This window comes from Lycium ferocissimum, chromosome 10 (genome assembly GCF_029784015.1).
Source record: "Lycium ferocissimum isolate CSIRO_LF1 chromosome 10, AGI_CSIRO_Lferr_CH_V1, whole genome shotgun sequence".
Taxonomy (NCBI): domain Eukaryota; kingdom Viridiplantae; phylum Streptophyta; class Magnoliopsida; order Solanales; family Solanaceae; genus Lycium; species Lycium ferocissimum.
In genome coordinates, this window is record NC_081351.1 from 9,841,604 (window position 1) to 9,860,069 (window position 18,466).

Sequence of the window (18,466 nt, forward strand, 5' to 3'; positions counted from 1 at the left end):
TGCACGCCTGCACGGGCTTGTCCACGCTTGGATTTCCAGTTAGGGTCGTCAGTAATTACTGTGTTTACCCTCAAAAGAGAGCAACAATTGAATTTGTATGCGGTTTAAAGGATATGTGACCGGGCTCATTAACAATACAAAATGAATAATCGAAAAGTATAGAATGAACGTAAAACGTAAAAGAAGATAGGCTGTGCAATGAAAGCGAGCAACGGGTTCGAGTGGAAGAAGGTTTAGTCCCCTTGCTTGGACCAAAAATAAACTAGAATAGACTAAACTTTTCTAATATCGGGCCTTTACTAAGAGAGATTTTTTTATATATCAATTGCTAACTTGAGATGGAGATGAGATCAAGATGCCCTCTAATGGGGCTGTTACATGTGCATTTATAGTGCTAGAGTCCTAAACTAACTACACGACTCATGCTACAACGTGGGTAAATAGTTTTGAAAATCCGGACGCGTCGGTTAAAGGCATGATTTTTGGAGAAGTCTGCAAAAGGATAAACTGAGACTTATCTTCTCGGACTCTCTTCGTGCAGGTCCGGATTGTTCCTTCCGTCTTCACGAACTGATCGATAATCATCCCGTATGAGCCTTCGATGAACCGAGGTGAACTCTCCGAGTTCTCACCGTACATAAATAGTCCCTCCATTTTCTGGAGCAAAGAAATAGATGCAGGAAAGGATTGAAAAGACATCGTTGTTCCCCAAGACCGTGCTTTATTTTGATCGCATAACTAACTAGCCTGAGTCCTAGTCTAATTAATGCTATGCCGCCATCTGCCTTGGAAACGTGTACTTGTCAGAATCCTTTGGCCTTCCGTATTCTAACGTTACTAGAGACCTTTTCAAATTCAACTTCCTCATTATATAAAGCCATGCACTGTATCAGTTCTTCACATATTATGAAAATCTTGGCTTTGGACGTTTATATGCTTTCCATACCCTCGTTTATGATGTCTTCTTCTCCATTATTGTTGACCGACACTGCCCCGCCTCCAAATTCTCCTCCTCCATCGCCTACTGAACCTTCTCCTCCACCATCTCCTACTGAACCTTTTGTCACGAAAGACCTCGAGTTCCAAGCGGCTGAAATCGTTCCGACTGGGTTCAAATATGAGAATGATTGTAAGGTTGGCTATCACTACGACCATGTGAGGCATTTTGAATCTTATGTTGTCGACGCCACAATTCCCAGGGTAAGGAGAGAGTGCTAGTTGGATGACGGTGTTGAGATTTCACATGTTGGACAGGGTGTGCGGATTGATCCCCACGTCCCAGGTTATTCTCTCGTATACACTTATCCATTTGCCATTGGGTTTACGCTTCCGGTCCCCCAGGTGATCGAAGATCTGTGCCGACGTTATCGGATTTTCGTTAGGTAACTTGCACCTCAGATATGGCGACTCATTTATTGCATTCAATTTTTGGCTGGTATGGTTGGAGTCCCATTTATCTTGGACCATTTAATCCATATTTATATTCCCCGGGTCATCCGTGGGGGCATCGTGCATCTGATCCCTCAGGGCCTGATCGATCTCGAGGATGACTTTGATCAGGGATGGTTGCATCGGTTCGTTATGATGAGAACGACCCAATTGCAACGTGCCAACCCCGATCCTTTACTGGAGGAGTGAAATTTCGAACCAACTGCCGTTGAACCCGAACTCTCACTCGGGATCTTTAAATGGGTAACCACCGTGTTGGGTGCTGCTGAACACGTAGGTTGTTCATGGAAAGACCTAGGCTCGATTGGATGGAGGGGCAAGAATTATGGTAAATCCCATTCTTTTGCTACCAATATTTACGGTGCTTCAACCTAACTTGTTTCTTCGTGTATCAGGGCTTCCGGTGAAGAAGGCGCCAATGGCAAGGGCTGCCAAAGTATGCAAGGGCTGCCAAAGTAAACCCCGAAGATGCGGCTGAAGGAAGTGCTACTGGTTCAGCTAAGGATTCGAAGAGAAGGGTCATCCCAGAGGCATCAGCCGTTGGTTCGAGAATTGGTGCCAGAGTCAAATCTCGCTGGATTTCCCGGAGAGCATCTTCTGGAGAAGGTCCCCACCCGATCGTGGAGATCGAGGATGATTTCGAAGAAAAGGCTATTGCGAGTCCCCGTGATGGTGCTCCTCCGGCCCGAACAAAAAAGAATTTTCTCAAAGATATTGCCCGACTCTGGGTTGAAAATAAACGATTTAAAGCAGCTTTATTCGATGATGGTGACGAGCCGAAGAACGAAGTCTAGAGTCCGAAAGTTTTAGGATTTCTTGCTTTGTATGATCGTTTTGACCGATGTCAATTTTCTTGTTGATTTGCTTTATACGGTCGTTTGACCGATGTCAATTTTCTTGTACGGTCGCTTAATTGAATAAAAGTTGTTTTCAAGTTGGCTCGTGGCTCAGTTTGTCTTCTCCGAACTTAATTTGGTTCATAGCTCGACTATTTTTTTCGAACTTAATCAAGCTCGGAGGCCCTTCAAAATTAACTCAAGCAATAGATATCACATTAGGAATACGCGGGAAACCCAAACGTCCCATCACGTCTCTTCTTACTGACACGGGGGACGCGTCGGTCCCCGATTGGTCGCTACGGGGCACGCGTCAGTCCCTGATTGGTCAGCACGGGGCATGCGTCGTTTCGCGACTGGTCGTATGGGAGGCAACGAATGGGAAACGCTCCCCCCTCCTCTATAAATACTCGCTCACTTCTTCTTTCATCCATTTACCTCTTCTAAGATTTCCTCTCCTTACTCGAAAATCTTCAAGTCTTCCTAAAAAATCTTCAAGTCTTCCGACTTTCAAACGTTCAAACCTTCAAATCTTTCCTTCAGTTCTTCAAAAACTTCAAAAACTTTCTTCAAATCTTCAACAATTCCTTGTTTGATCTTCACATTTCTTACATCCTTCTGTTCATTCTGTTCGTATTTCAACGTCCAAATTTCCCAAGTTTGTTCTTTTCTAAGCTGATTTATGGCTTCAAGTTCCAGACCTTCCTCTCGTGAGAATACTCCTGCTAATTCCCCTCGTGCCGTCGGTACTGTTACTGAGGCAGATACCGAGGACCCTTATGAACCTCGAGGTAGGGATGTGATGCCGTTGTCATATAATTTTGAATCGGAGTTTGCTCCTGAGAAGCCCTCGAAGGGAGACAACGTGGACCGGGGTTATGACATGAGGTGTTACCCTACGGCAATAATCAAGGTGGTCCTGTCAAAGGTCCGAGCTGAGTGTGGCTAAAACATCAGTCCAACACCCCTACCGGTTGGTGAGTGGAGATATGGCCCCTCGGAGATCATTATCCCTGGCTCTAACGATGACATTACGACTTACGTGGAGGGGTATTCAAGCGTGTATACTTTCCCCTTCACGTTCAATTTAAAGCCGGCCATCGACGAAGTCATTCTGGATATGTGCCGGACATATCAACTGTGCCTCGGGCAGATTGGACCGAATGTCTGGTGTGTGGTCATATGCATTCGATTTTTAGCCAATGAAGTCAATGCTGAATTCACTTTTGATCATTTGATCTAGCTTTATTCACCCGTTTCTTTCGCGGGGGAATAGTGAAGCTATTGAAGCGTGGAAAGTTCCCAATTCTTTTCAATGTGGACGATAAAGACCGTGGATGGCTGGTACGGTACGTTCGTGTCAAGACCGAGAAAATCATTCCTCCGAGCCATCGCCCCTTCCTCGAAAAGTGGAACAAATGACGTAAGTGACTTCGATGCTTAAGAATTTCCTTCGGTTCGTTCCAAGCATTTATTTACGCTTTTCTTTTGCTTTATAGCCAAAAATGGGTGCCCCGTGCCATTGATAACCTGAAAGAGTGGCTCGAGGACCTCATGGCCCAGTGCCCCCATGTGCTACGATCTTGGAGCCATTTGTTAGCGGGCAAATGGGAGGTAAAAAATCACGGTGAGTTTTCTTCGACTTCACACTTACGATTTTTTTTTGGCTCGTGACTTCCTCTTATATTTGTAGGCATAACGCGAAACAAGACCTAAATGAGGGATCCTCCGCCCGTGTCCCCTAGGAGGAGTTCGATGTTCGATCCAACTGACATGGAGCAACTCGTTGCCGAGGTGGCCCCGAGTAGAAAACGGAGCAGATCTTCATAGCCTTCATCTTCCACGGGCCCAAATAAAAGGAAACCCACCACAGCTCGTAGTGAGTCTTTACGGTCACTGAAGGATGTGCCCGAAAAGGATGAAGATGACTTCGTGATCGCCTTCCGAGTGCAACAAACTGCACCACCCGTGGTTAACCCTACTGTGAACGGTGTAGACTTGCAGTGTGTCTACCCACCAGGGGTATTCGAGGTTGACTCCCTTGCCCTTCGAGAGCCGGTCCGGGTTTCTCGGAGACGTCATTTTGATTGAGGACGATCAATTCGGTGAGGAACATGCCACCGTGCGGCTAATTTGCCCTGGGCTTCTTTTTCCCGTTCTTTACATAGGGAAGACCTCAATACTATGTTGGAAGAGGCTGCCCCGACAGACATTGTTAGGGCTGATCCCTCGGGTTTTAATCTGCCGATCCCCCAAGGTAGGAGACGACCTTTGCATATTACTGAATCGGGTTCTCTTGTAGGCACGTTTCCCGCTCCAAGCATTGACCTAAGGAGGATAAGGTCTACCATTGTTTCTGTACCGGAGGATACTTACTTTTTATCCTGTCCGATTGGTGTGGCCAGCTATCTTCGTCCTTTGATGTCCCAAGAAGATCGTGAAAAGATGGATGATGTATCATGGCTGTATCTCCTGAACGAGAGTATGCACGCTAGTAACCGGGTATATATTGGTGAATTTCCCTTTTATTTCATACCTTGTAGTCATATTAACCTATTCTAAAATGCAGGCCGTGGTGTTGCTGCATGAGGGATTTCTCCGAGGTTCAAAGGAGAGGGGTGAGCTGCGAAGTCAACTTGATGATGCCCGGGGTCAATTTGATGACCAGAGTCGTGAAACCCACAAGTTTGAGACCCTTCTGCAAGAGGCCAAAATGCGGCTATCGGAGTCTCATGATGCCTCTGTCCTTAAAACCGAGGTCAACGCCGTTAAGGCCGATCTTAATGTTGCCAGAGCCGATCTCGAGGTGGCAATAGCTGAGCTTGCCCTTGCTAGGGAAGAGAACCTCCGAGCAGGGAATGAATTGGCGGCCATGGCCGAGAAATACACCATCCTTCAGGTGGACAAAGAAAGGCTAGTCATGGAGGTTGAGGTTTCTTCCGAGGCCTTTGAAGAACGGGTGGCTGCCATCTCTGAACTTAGGTAGGAGCTTAACGCTCTTAAGGCCGAATTTGGAAGGTTGATGGCCGAGCGTTCTGCACAGGGAGAGGCTCTAAAAACAGCCCAGAAGGCAGCGGATGATCAAGCCAAGGCCGTGGAAGATCTGACCATCCAACTGAACCAGTCCTTGACATCTCGTCGTCGGATCCAAGATCAGGCTGTTGCTAATGTCCAGGCTGCCACTAATCGTTCCATTTTGAAGGCCGAGCATATGAAATGGCTTACTCGGGTTCACACTCTTCATGAGATCCAGGAGAAAGGTCTCGAGGGCATTGGTGCTAAGATCGCTCAGGCCGAGGAGATAGAGGCCAAGACGGGCAAGGCCATTAACGGAGAAAGCTCCGGGGATGACCTCTCAAACTCTGATGATCTGGCCTCATCGGGGGAGGAGTAATCCCCGTCTCTTTTTTGTTTTTGTTTGTTCTCGTGTAAATTTATGAATGATTCAACATATTTAAGGTGGATGTAAAATTATGAATAATTCGGCATATTTACGGCCGATGTAAAGTTATGAATGATTCGGCATGTTTTGGGCCGATGTAAAGTTATGAATGATTCGGAATATGATATTTTTGGGTTGTAACCCCTTTTGATGCTTGGGCGCAATATAATGTGCATACTTTCGGACTAACATATCGAAGTAAGCTCATTTAAAGAGCAATGTGAACTTCGTCTTATCAATTCGGGGCTATTTTACGATCCTTGACGACATTGTGGGCTCTATTTTTCGTTCGTGAATTTGGACATCTCCGAATTAGCACGTTGAGCATTTTAGGTCGATATTTTTTGATCTCAGAACTTATTGTGATCAGGCTTAGTCCGGACTTTTAACGCCTTTATATTTGCATCGAGTTAAATTCTCTTAGAATTTGTTTAGGTTCGTGGTTTATTTTTGTCTTATTGTAGCGGTGAGTCCCTTGCGAAAAGCGAGTAAACGAAAATATGAACAGATTGAAATTTCACAATGTTTGAACCAAAGTGTTTTTCTCATTTCATAATCACAAATTATTACAGAACCTAAGGGCATGACTCATTTAGTCGTTTAGCCTTTGCAAAATATCCTATTCGGGCACGACTCATTCGGTCGTTTGGGCCTTACAAATAATCTATCCTGGCACGACTCACTCGGTCATTTGTCCCTTACAAAGATAACACAAAAAACCTTCGATGCCTTTAGTTCCACATCTTACGGGGCCAATCCCCCAGTGTATGTTCAAAGTATGAGAAGAAAAACACTATCGTTCTTACCGGGGAGTCCCCAGTCCTGGCTCGTAGCCAGTCTTCGCCTTTTTTAAGTAACACGCTGTACATTGTTGCCTTGTTAAAAACCTTACCGAAAAACCCAGGTTGGGACAAAATCGGGCTAAGGGAATAGAGTGCAACACGTGTTCTTTGACCTAAATCCCACTATCACAGCTTCGTTTGTGCTACTACCTGCAGGGGTTAAATAACATGTTTTAAGAAATTTACCAGGGTTAAGTTCGTACCTTAGCAATAGTATCTCTTTAGGTGCGCCACATTCCAATTGTTCGGCACCTGTTGTCCGTCCATTGCCTCGAGCTGATAAGACCCTTTGCCCATTATTTCGGTTATCTTGTATGGTCCTTCCCAATTTGGCTCGAGTTTCCCTTTGTTGGGGTTCTTCATATGCAGCGTTACCTTTCGAAGTACCAAGTCTCTGATTTGGAAGTGTCGGAGGTTCGCCCTTTGGTTGTAGTATCTGCCCATTCGTTATTTTTGGGCTGCTAATCGGACTAAAGCAGCTTCGCGCAATTCCTCCATTAAATCAAGCTTTATAGCCATCGCTTCGTCATTTGATTCTCTCGTGGTGTATTGGAATCTGAACCTGGGCTCACCTACTTCTACCGGGATTAAAGCCTCTGTGCCGTATACCAAAGAAAATGATGTTTCCTCGGTGCTCAACTTCGGTGTTATTCTGTATGCCCATAATATCTCGGGGAGAACCTCTCTCCATCTGCCCTTAGACTCATCGAGACGCTTCCTTAACTTTTGAATGATGGTTTTGTTTGTGGACTCCGCCTGTCCGTTTGCATTCGGGTGATACGGAGTTGACATTATTTTCTTTATCTTCGGTCCTTCGAGGAAATTGTTTACCTTGGCCCGTATGAATTGACGACCATTGTCACATGTGTTCTCGGCCGGGATGCCGAACCGGCAAACAATGTGGTCCCATATGAAATTGATGACCTTTTTTTCTCGGACCTTTTGAAATGTTTGTGCTTCCACCTACTTAGAAAATTGGTCAGTCATAAATAATATAAAGCGAGCCTTACTTGGTGCCAACGGTAGAGGTCCGACTATATCCATTCCCCACTTCATGAAAGGCCATGGGAAAAGTATTGGGTGAAGCAATTTGCCCGGCTGGTGTATCATCGGGGCATGTCTCTGACACTGGTCGCATTTGCGGACGAAGTTCTTCGCATCCGTTTTCATATGATCCTAATAATATCCTGCCCGAATCAGCTTTTGGACCAACGATTCTGCTCCGGAATGATTGCCGTACGGTCCCTCATGTACCTCTCGCATTGCATAGTCGGCTTCTCCAGGCCTTAAACATCTGGCGAGAGGGCCATAAAAGGAACATTGGTATAGCTTACCATCGACCATGCAGTATCTTACTGCTTTAGTTCTTAATGCACGTGATTCCTTCGGATCCGTGGGTAGCTTTCCATCCACTAAATAATCTATGTACTTATTTCGTCAATCCCAAGTCAAGCTTATTGCATTGACTTCGACTTGATTACTTTCTATAATTAAACTCATCAACTGGACAACAACGCCCGAGTTTAGTCCCTCGATTTCTACCAAGGAACCCAGGTTCGCCATCTGCCTCGGTGTTTTGCTCTCTCGGGGTATGTTGTATCGTCCATTATTTGAACCGGTGTATGACCACTTGAACCTTTTCCAAATATTTCTGCATCCTACCTTCTTTGACCTCGAAAGTCTCATTAATTTGGTTCACGACCAGGAGTGAATCGCATTTAGCTTCAACGACCTCGGCTTTCAGTCCCCCGGCCAACTCTAAACCTGCAATTAAGGTCTCATACTCGGCTTCATTGTTAGTCAATTTTGATGATGTTTTTATAGGCTGACGTATATTATCTCCGGTTGGGCTTTTCAGCACGATACCGAGTCCGGACCCCTTTACATCGGATGCACTATCCGTATGTAAGGTCCAGACCCTATTGTTTTACCCGAGGTTAATAATAGTTCTTTTTCAACCTCGGGGATCATTGTGGGCGTAAAATCTGCCAAGATTTGAGACTTTATGGCTGTACGAGGTTTGTTCTCGATGTCACACCCGCTGATTTCAACCACCCATTTTGCTAACCTACTAGATAATTCTGGTTTATGCATTATATTTCTTAACGGGTAAGTGGTTATTACGCATATGGAGTGACATTGGAAGTGCAGTTTCAACTTTCTAGACGCACTCAACATTGCTAATGCAAGCTTTTCCAGGTGGGGATAACGCTTCTCAGCGTCCCCTAAAGTTCTACTAATATAATAGACCAAAAATTGCGTACCTTTTTCCTCTACTGCGATCTCGGACACGGCTAAGTACAAGTATAATTGCTCATCGACCTTTGGCGTATGCAGCAGGGGCGGGCTTGACAGAGAGTGCTTCAATTCATCTAGGGCTTGTTGACATTCAGGCGTCCATGCGAAGTCATTTTTCTTCTTGAGTAGGGAGAAGAAACGATGACTTTTATCGAAGGATCTGGAAATGAATCTGCTTAAGGCCGCGATTCTCCCGGTTAGCCTCTGTACGCCTTTCACATCTTCGACCACCCTGATGATTTTGATGGCTTTTATCTTATCCGGATTAATTTCTTTTCCTCGATTTGACACCATGAACCCTAGAAACTTACCCGACCCTACTCCGAAGGCACACTTCTCCGGATTCAACTTCATGTTGTATTTGCGCAGAACATCGAAGGTTTCCTGCAAATGCTTTAAATGGTCCTCTGTTTCCAAGGACTTAACTAGCATGTCATCAAAGTAAACTTCCATCGTTTTCCCTATCTGTGGCATTGATAGGTGGCCCTGACGTTTTTTAATCCGAAGGGCATTACGTTATAACAATAAGTTCCATATCGAGTTGTAAAAGATATTTTCTCTTGATCCTCCGGGTTCATTCAGATCTGATTGTACCCGGAGTATGCGTCGAGAAAACTTAATAGAGCATGTCCGGCCGTTGCATCTATCATACGATCGATGTGAGGCAAAGGGAAATAATCCTTCGACACGCCTTATTTAAATCTCTAAAGTCAATACACATTCTAAATTTGTTACCTTTCTTCGGTACGACGACCACGTTGGCTAACCAATTCGGGTACTTAACCTCCCGGATGGACCCCATTTTTAATAACTTCGTTACCTCTTCTTTGATGAACGCGTGTTTGACTTCTGACATTGGCCTTCATTTCTGTTTTACTGGGGGAAACTCCGGTCCAAGCTTAATCGATGAGTGGTTACTTTCGGTGGGATTCCTGTCATGTTTAAATGGGACCATGCAAAACAATCCGAATTAGCTATAAGAAATTTAATTAATTTATTCCTGAGCTCCGGGGTGAGTCCCGTGCCCAGGTATACCTTTCTCTCCGGGAGATGAACGAAGAGGACAACTTGTTCCAACTCTTCTATTGTTAACTTCGTTGCATCTGATTCGTCCGGCAACACGAAGGATCTTGGTATGCCGAAGTCATCTTCCTCTTCGGCCACCACACTCTGTGATTACTATTTGTTCGCGTCTGAGTTTTTAGTGCGGCTTACTGTTGGATCCTTCGGTGCGGTTTCTTTTGGTGCTGCCTCTTTGACTGCGAACATTTCTTTGGCAGTTAGCGGCTCCCCCCCGATTATTTTTATCCCATTGAGGGTTGGAAATTTCAGCATTTGGTGTAGCGTGGATGGTACTGCTCTCATCATGTGTATCCAAGGCCTTCCGAACAAGACATTGTACTGCATGTCTCCGTTGATAACGTAGAACTTTGCGTGTTGCAGAACTCCAGTCGTGTTTACGGGCAAAATGATCTCCCCTTTGGTGGTTTCACATGCCATGTTGAACCCGTTCAAGTCCCTGGTTGTTGGTATGATTTGATCCAACATACCAAGTTGTTCGACGACCTTCCATCGGATGATATTTGCCGAGCTACCTGGATCGATTAAAATACGTTTAACGTGAGTTTTATTTGTAAGTATAGAGATTACCAAGGCGTCATTGTGAGGCTGAGTGATGCTTTCTACTTCCTCGTCGCTGAATGAAATAAACCCATCCGGTACATAGTCGCTGCTCCTCTTTTCCCTTATGATAGAGAATTTTGTTCTCTTCATGATGGGTCGTTGAGGTATTTCAACCCCGCCAATGATTATTTTGATTTACATGCTGGGGTTCCTTCGGCTCAATCTTTTTGTTGCCTTCCCTGTTCTTATAGTTATTCCTCCCCCGTTCACTCAAGAATTCTCTGAGATGGCCATTCTTGAGTAACCGGGCTACTTCATCTCTTAATCCCCTACAATCGTCGGTCCGATGCCGGTGGGTACCATGATAGTCACATATCAGCTTTGGATCCTACTGTGAATGGTCGGTTCGGAGCGGTTTTGGCCATGTCACTCATTCTATCTTTCCAACTTTCGCTACCGGGGCCGATGAGTCGACAATAAAATTATTTTAAGACAACCCTAGTTTTTTCTCGTATGTGAGACAGCAGCGATGTTGGTTTTGTAATGGAGGCCTCTGCTAGATAAACCTCGATCAATCCGCCTGTCTCCTTGATCGATCCGCCTGTCTCCTCGTTTCATGCTAGGATCGGGGTTACTTCTTTTCTCTGACTAGAAGCTGGGCCTTACAGACGGGTAAGGATGATACCTGTCCGGAGGGTTGTATTCCGGTTCAAACACCTTTTTTGATCTATTGTTCCTTATCCGGGTTACTGGACCCGGTGGGAGCCCAAGCTGATCATCCTCTACTCTGATTTTTGATTCGTACCTATTGTGCACATCTGCCCAAGTTATAGCACTGAATTCCAACAAGTTTTCCTTCAGTTTTAGGGAAGCGTTAGAACTCCTTGGATTAAGCCCCTACGTGAATGCTTGGGTGGCCCATTCATCAGGAATCGGGGGTAACAATATTCTTTCCTGCAGGAACCTGGTAATGAACTCTCTGAGTCGCTCATCGTCCCTTTGGAAAATCTTGAATATATCCGTCTTTCGTGCCTGTACCTTCCGTGCCCCTGCGTGAGCTTTCACGAAGGCGTCCGCAAGTAACTCGAAGGATGGGATGGAGTGTTGGGGCAATGAACAGTACCACTGCATGGCCCCTTTGGTTAAGGTTTCACCGAACTTTTTCAAACTTGCTGATTCGATCTCATCGTCCTCGAGATCATTGCGCGGCATAGCACGTATTAGCAGAAGGTGATGTCCTTTTGTGGGTCAGTAGTTCCGTCGTACTTCGGTATATCTGGCATTTTGAATCTTTTCGGGATCAGCTTTGGTGCGGTACTCGGAGGAATGGGCTTTCTCACAATGTACTTGGTTTCTTGTCCGGTGAGAATCGGAGGCGCTCCTGGGATTTGATCCAGCTGGGAGTTATAGTCATCTACCTTTTTCTTGTTGGAATCTATTCGTTTGGTCAAGGCTTCGAGCATTCTTACCATCTCTGAAGACTCGCTAATGGCCGGCCTATCATGGCTGTCGCCGACCTCCATTTCCCTTCGAACTGGTTATGACACTCGATCCGGTTCTGGTGCCAACGCATCGCTAAGATCCCTTTGAAGTCGAACAATGACTTCTTGCTGTTGCTGCATGGTGACATGGTGTTATCGCAACAAATTATAAATGACACGTAAATTAATTTCCTCCGCCTCCCTTCCGGGAGCTCCACGCCTATCCGTTCCATCAGTATGTGAATTTTGGACAGGGCCCACTGGATCAACGGCGGGTGCATTGTTGGGTGGCGCCCCGTTAAGGTTTACGTTGTGCTCACTAGACTCATCTTCGTTGAGATGAACGGAGTGTCTTACGTTTGACATGATCAGCCTGAAATCACAAAAACGAGTAAAACAAGTAAATGTTGTCTAGTCAATAATCCGTCACTATTATCCTTTGCCCCACGGTGGGCGCCAAACTGTTTACCCTCAAAAGGGAGCAACAATTGAATTTGTACGCGGTTTAAAGTATATGTGACCGGGCTCGTTAACAATACAAAACGAATAATCAAAAAGTATCGAATGAACGTAAAACGTAAAAGAAGATAGGCTGTGCAATGAAAGCGAGCAACGGGTCCGAGTGGGAGAAGGTTTAGTGCCCTTGCTTGGACAAAAAATAAACTAGAATAGACTAACTTTGCTAATATCGGGCCTTTACTAAGAGAGAATTTTTTATATGTCAATTGCTAACTTGAGATGGAGATGAGATCAAGATGCCCTTTAATGGGGTTGTTACATGTGCATTTATAGTGCTAGAGTCCTAAACTAACTACATGACTCAAGCTGCAACGTGGGTAAATAGTTTCAAAAATCCCGGACATGTCGGTTGAAGGCACGATTTTTGGAGAAGTCGGCAAAAGGATAAGCTGAGACTTATCTTCTTGGATTCTCTTCGTGCAGGTCTGGGTTGTTCCCACCGTCTTCACAGACTGATCGATAGTCATCCTGTATGAGCCTTCGATGAACCGAGGTGAACTCTCCGAGTTCTCACCGTACACATATTGTATTTGTGGACGTGTTCAGAACATGATCGCAGCATTTTGTATCAAACTAAAGTTGTTTAATTATGTTATTGGACAACAAACCAACTAAAAGATACAAACTTGAGTAGTACAATAAACCAAGAAATGAAGTAGAACATAAACATATTAAAGATGAAAAGAAGTATTTTACCTCCGAGCGGTGGGAGAAAGAGAGGAAAGGAGAAAGACGTTCTAGCAGATGAGTTTTACTTGGAAAAGGAAGAGACGAAGAGAGATACTCCAATTAAGAGAGGAGGTTAAAAGTTGGCAAATAAAGAGACGTGGCCTTTGAATTTTTTTAAAATGGCCCAAAAAAGAGTAAAATGGCAAAAAATCAGGAAAAGGGATAAATATGATTCCTGCTTTTTTTAGAGCGCCACGGATATATATAGATACTCCAGAATTCTTTTTTCATTTTTGTCTATACTACCTCGGAAGAGTTTAGACCACTCTCATAGTTAGCAGAAAGTTAATGTCATATTAATTTTAACAATCACGGGACTTGTGTGTGAAATTTAAAGCTTCCCTTCCGAATTGTTTTTCTTCTTTAAATTAACACCAAATTTCTCTGCATAACGATAGGATTGTGCATCCCTCCACTAGCAAAAGTGGTAATATTTTGACGGTGAAGGAGTGGCGTGATCCTACTATCAGATCGGTCAAATATTAATGAACCTCATCGTGCAAGTCGCTTGTTTTGCCTTTGCCTTTTTTGAAGTTTCTTTCGGTTACTTCTTTTTCATAAACGATGCCTAATTTAGTTTAAGACTTCAACTATTTTAGTAAATAACTTTTTGCCCATGAAACCTTGGTTGGTGTATTTGACCCAACGTATTGTTTGTTGACCATAATTTATGAATTAAGTACTATCGCATCTAAAAGGAAAGGAAGGAGAATAAGGGAAAGGTTCAAGTAGGCGGTGCACATTATTGTCACGGCCAACCCCGTAGCGGTGACTAGTGCCCGATACGGGCACCCAAACGCACACTTCAACGGGGACGCGCCACGAGATGGCTTATGTACGTATAAATATCAAACGCTATCTCAAATTATATCAAACATCAGGGTATATAACGAGCCCGACAATTTTGTGTTTCAAATATATACAAATTTCCGGAAAAAATTTCGGCGAGTTTTCTTTGTTTTACGGACTATCCAAAATAACCCGCACGCGATTAAAAATACCAACAAAGGCCACACGGGGACGCGAGCAACATATATACATATGCGGGCCGACAAAGGCACAACGGCGGCGGAATCGCCCAAACACAACATATACAAACACAACGTACGTAAGTAGGCACAACCCACAAACATGTCCACGGACCTCTAAACGGACGGACGGGAATCGGATGACGGGGACGGGGGCCCCCCGCGTACTCGAACGAATATATACAAATGCACGAACAAATATATATATAAAAATATAAGCTCGGAATGAGAGGGGAGCATTCCAAATAACAAGAGAGGGTGTCTAAACGGTGGATCACCAAGCGTAATGCGTCCGCCCACTGTATGAAACGCGACCCCGAAAAAGGGGGTCGAATACGAAATATGCGAGTATGCAAAGGTAAAAATGTAAGATACAAATCGAGTCACAATCGAAATAGAGGTACGAAGTAAATACATTTCCAAAATATCAAAGTGTTGCTTCAAAATATAAATCATGCATGGGGCACGGAATATGGTCGCCGCTGTCGATGCGCCATAACACAAGATAACACCGGAAAGTTTCAAATCTCCGAATCCCCGTCACATATCATACACAGCATATCACCATGCACGACATCACACCAAATATAAGTGGAACCGGCCCTCGGCGAGGAACTCGGTGAACCGTGAACACGGCAACACGCAGTATATCATAATGCGCACGACAACGAACCGGCCGGGACTCGGCGAAGGGTATAACAGAATGCATGAACGGAGTAGTGAGGAATCATATGCATAAAATCATTGATAAGTAAAATAATCATATTTGAAATCGGAATAATAATTACAACATTTTTCTTTCAAAAGTTATCGAAATTTCATAAAGGAACGTTGCGGGACCCACGGACGAGTAGGACCCGAACTGAGCCCGCCTATGAAAAACGTACTCATCCTATGTCATACAACCTCCTACAAAAATCTCAAAGCAATCCGAGCTTTTCTGTGAAAGTTATGAGCGTTTGAAATTTGGAATCGCTAAAGAATAAACTTTAAAACAAAAATCAGCTTTCATGTAATCTTTACAACTTATGAATTCCAAGAACATAAGGATCAATGTTTTGTAATGTCAACATAAGAATGCCAAGGAACAAGTGCGATTCATAAACATGCTCGGATTGCGAGAATAGAGTTTCCTCGAGGCTCGTATCATAGCCTACTTTAACTAAGGCATGCCAAAAAGAAAGGTTACGCTTTACATACCTCAAACGCTCTCCAATAGAATCCAAACTCAAGTTAGATCCCACCTAAGTCTCGGGCTGCCCACGATCTATAAACAAGTCATAAAATGCCAAACATTAGCTAAAGACTTTTTGGGCATTTAGTTCCAAATTTGCCCTTGATTCTACAGAAATTTGGGCAGCATTTCCCCTGCAAATAGGCCACCCCGAGAATTTAACTCGGCCAAATCAATCAACAACAACAACAAAAACCAACCTAGCAACATCAACAACCAATCCGAAAGGCAAAACAACAATAATAGCTCTCTTTTCCATCATTCAACAACTTTCACAAATTCACTTCGACGACTTGCATTCAAGCCAACGTCGACGCTTATACATTCACATACTAACCCGAACCCATACCAACAATATTTAAAGGCATTCTAAGCAATTCATACAACATTTCCAACAATCCAAAATTTTCCCAAAACCGAGAACAGCCCAACCCGAGAACCCCACTTTTCACATTCCTCATTCTCAAATCATGATTTGCATCCACAATTCACATTCTAACAATGCTATTCTCATCAATATACAATTTACATTAAATGTACAACAGTCTCCAAATCAGTCCGCAACAACTACAAAATCAGTTTGAGTCATTCAACATTCATTTCCAACATAGAATTCATAACGACGACGAATAAAACATTAAGCGATATTAATTCGTTCATTGTCATATAATATGACCCATTTTCGGCTAGCACACCAACATACACATATGGATAATTCTCAATCGTTCTTCACTTTACAATGATCATAATATACTAACTAAACATTAATTCATAGTTTCAACACAACCCAACACACACAACACACACATACTTACACTACTAAACACCACACACACAACTCACTTCCAACATTCCATATTTCATGATTTTCCATCCAATTATCATACTACAACAAGTATACAACCTTTATAACATACAAAACATAATCAAATCTTACCTTTTCTCTTCAATTTCTTAATAGCTTAGGGTTTTCAAAGATGGAAAATAATGGGTTGATCGCTCCAACGACACCTCCACGCTACTTAGGGACCTCAATATAGTGGGTTTACACCAAGGAATTAATTTTGGAAGAGCTTAAAATGGGAGTTGATTTTTTTCTCCCTTGGCCGAGAGCTTCATGCTCCTCAACTTCTTGTTCTTTTATTTTTTCTAAGTGTTGAAATGCAAATGAAGACTTGTGGTCATCTTTTAACTAATATAAGAAGTGCACAATTGTCCCTTGGCCCACATTAATGTGTTGTTCCAATTAAAAGTTGACACAAAAATTGTGTGGGCCATTCACCCCACTTACACGGCCAACCATGGAAATAATGGATGATTTTCAACTTCCAATTTTATCACTTTTGGTCCCAAATTCTCCTAATTATTCCATACCAACAAATTCATGCACAACTTATATCTCAAAATAAAATCGAAGGTCAAAAATCCCGACTTTGTATCCCGGAATAGTTTTGTCCTTAACTTATCATAATTAATCCGGATTGTTCCAATGTACAAAAATACGGGTTCTAACAATTATGAAGGCAAATTGCTTACCCTTCTTACATTTTACTCTCTTATGGTTTAATTAAAGAAGAGAATTTTAGGCGCACATGTCACGACCCAACCCGCAGTGACTGGCACCCACACTAACTCCTAGTGGGCGAAACAATACGGTAACCATCTACTCATTCAAGTCCATTTTTATTTAGCCAATTCATAACAAATTAAACCCAAGATTAATCAAAAGTAGTCATGCCATAAAACAATAACGTAAATGCGAAAGTCCTAACTATCACAACCCCAAAATTCAAAAGTCACCGTACAAGGACTCTAATCCGAAACATGTCTAAGGAATTTATACTATCTAAAAAAAATAAACATCAATGTCTGGAATGAAAATAGACATTAGATAAGGAAGATCTCTAGGCGGCCTGGCATGAATAAAAGCTCACTCTCAACTTGATAGCAAATGGCCTCAATGCTAAATGTGTGGTCGGGTAACAGTCTCTGGATCACAATCTGCACTCAAAAGAATGGAGCAAGGTAGTATCAGTATAAACACTACGTACCGGTAGATATCACAGGCCGACTAAGATTAGTATCATGCATGAATCATAAAATCAATAAAATAGACAAACTAGTCAATAACAAATGATCAAATAGCCAACACCAAGCCAATCAGTGATATTAGTAATCAAGTCAAGCAATGACCTTAATAATCAAATCAAGGGACACAAGAAATGAAATAAAACTCCCAACGATATTCTCCATTACTCAGTCACTGATCACTCATGTACACATATGTTAATTGGTGTCTTTGCCCAATAGCCATGACCTGCAGGGGACCCATGGTGTCCATGTCCCATTGGTTCCGGAACGAACCTCGGACCACGAGCTCACAACTAGGACGCATCCTCACCCCTGTCAAATGTGCCTTTTCATATCTAGGCCACATCCTCACCCCAGGTGAAATGTACCTTTTCATATATATATATATATATATATATAGTCACATCACTTTCTATGATCGATTATCAAGTAATATCTCAATTTCATCAGGAAGATCATATTAACTTCTTACCACAATTGTCATCAAAATATAGATCACAACACATCGTAATGGCAATAAGCCCACATTATCACTCGATCAATAGCATATAGAAATTCCAACCACACATTATGCCCGGAGACTAGACATGCTTTCTCCTATCAATCACATTACAATACAATTAACTAATCAAAGTCTAATTCAAGTAGGTAGTAACCTACCTCAAGCTATGCAGGAGTATCGGGAACAACGCGAATTACTTCTTTATAGCCTTTCCTCGTAATGCCTTGGAATGCTCAAGTCTAGCAATTAAGATGCTAAATAAGTCACAAAACACTCTAGTAAAAAATGAACACCCTTCCACCTTACCCCTTTCTAATCGGTGAATTATTACTAGGTGTAAAACATCCTAACATTGGCCTTAGCAACCACAAACTATCAATTCATAAGGTTAT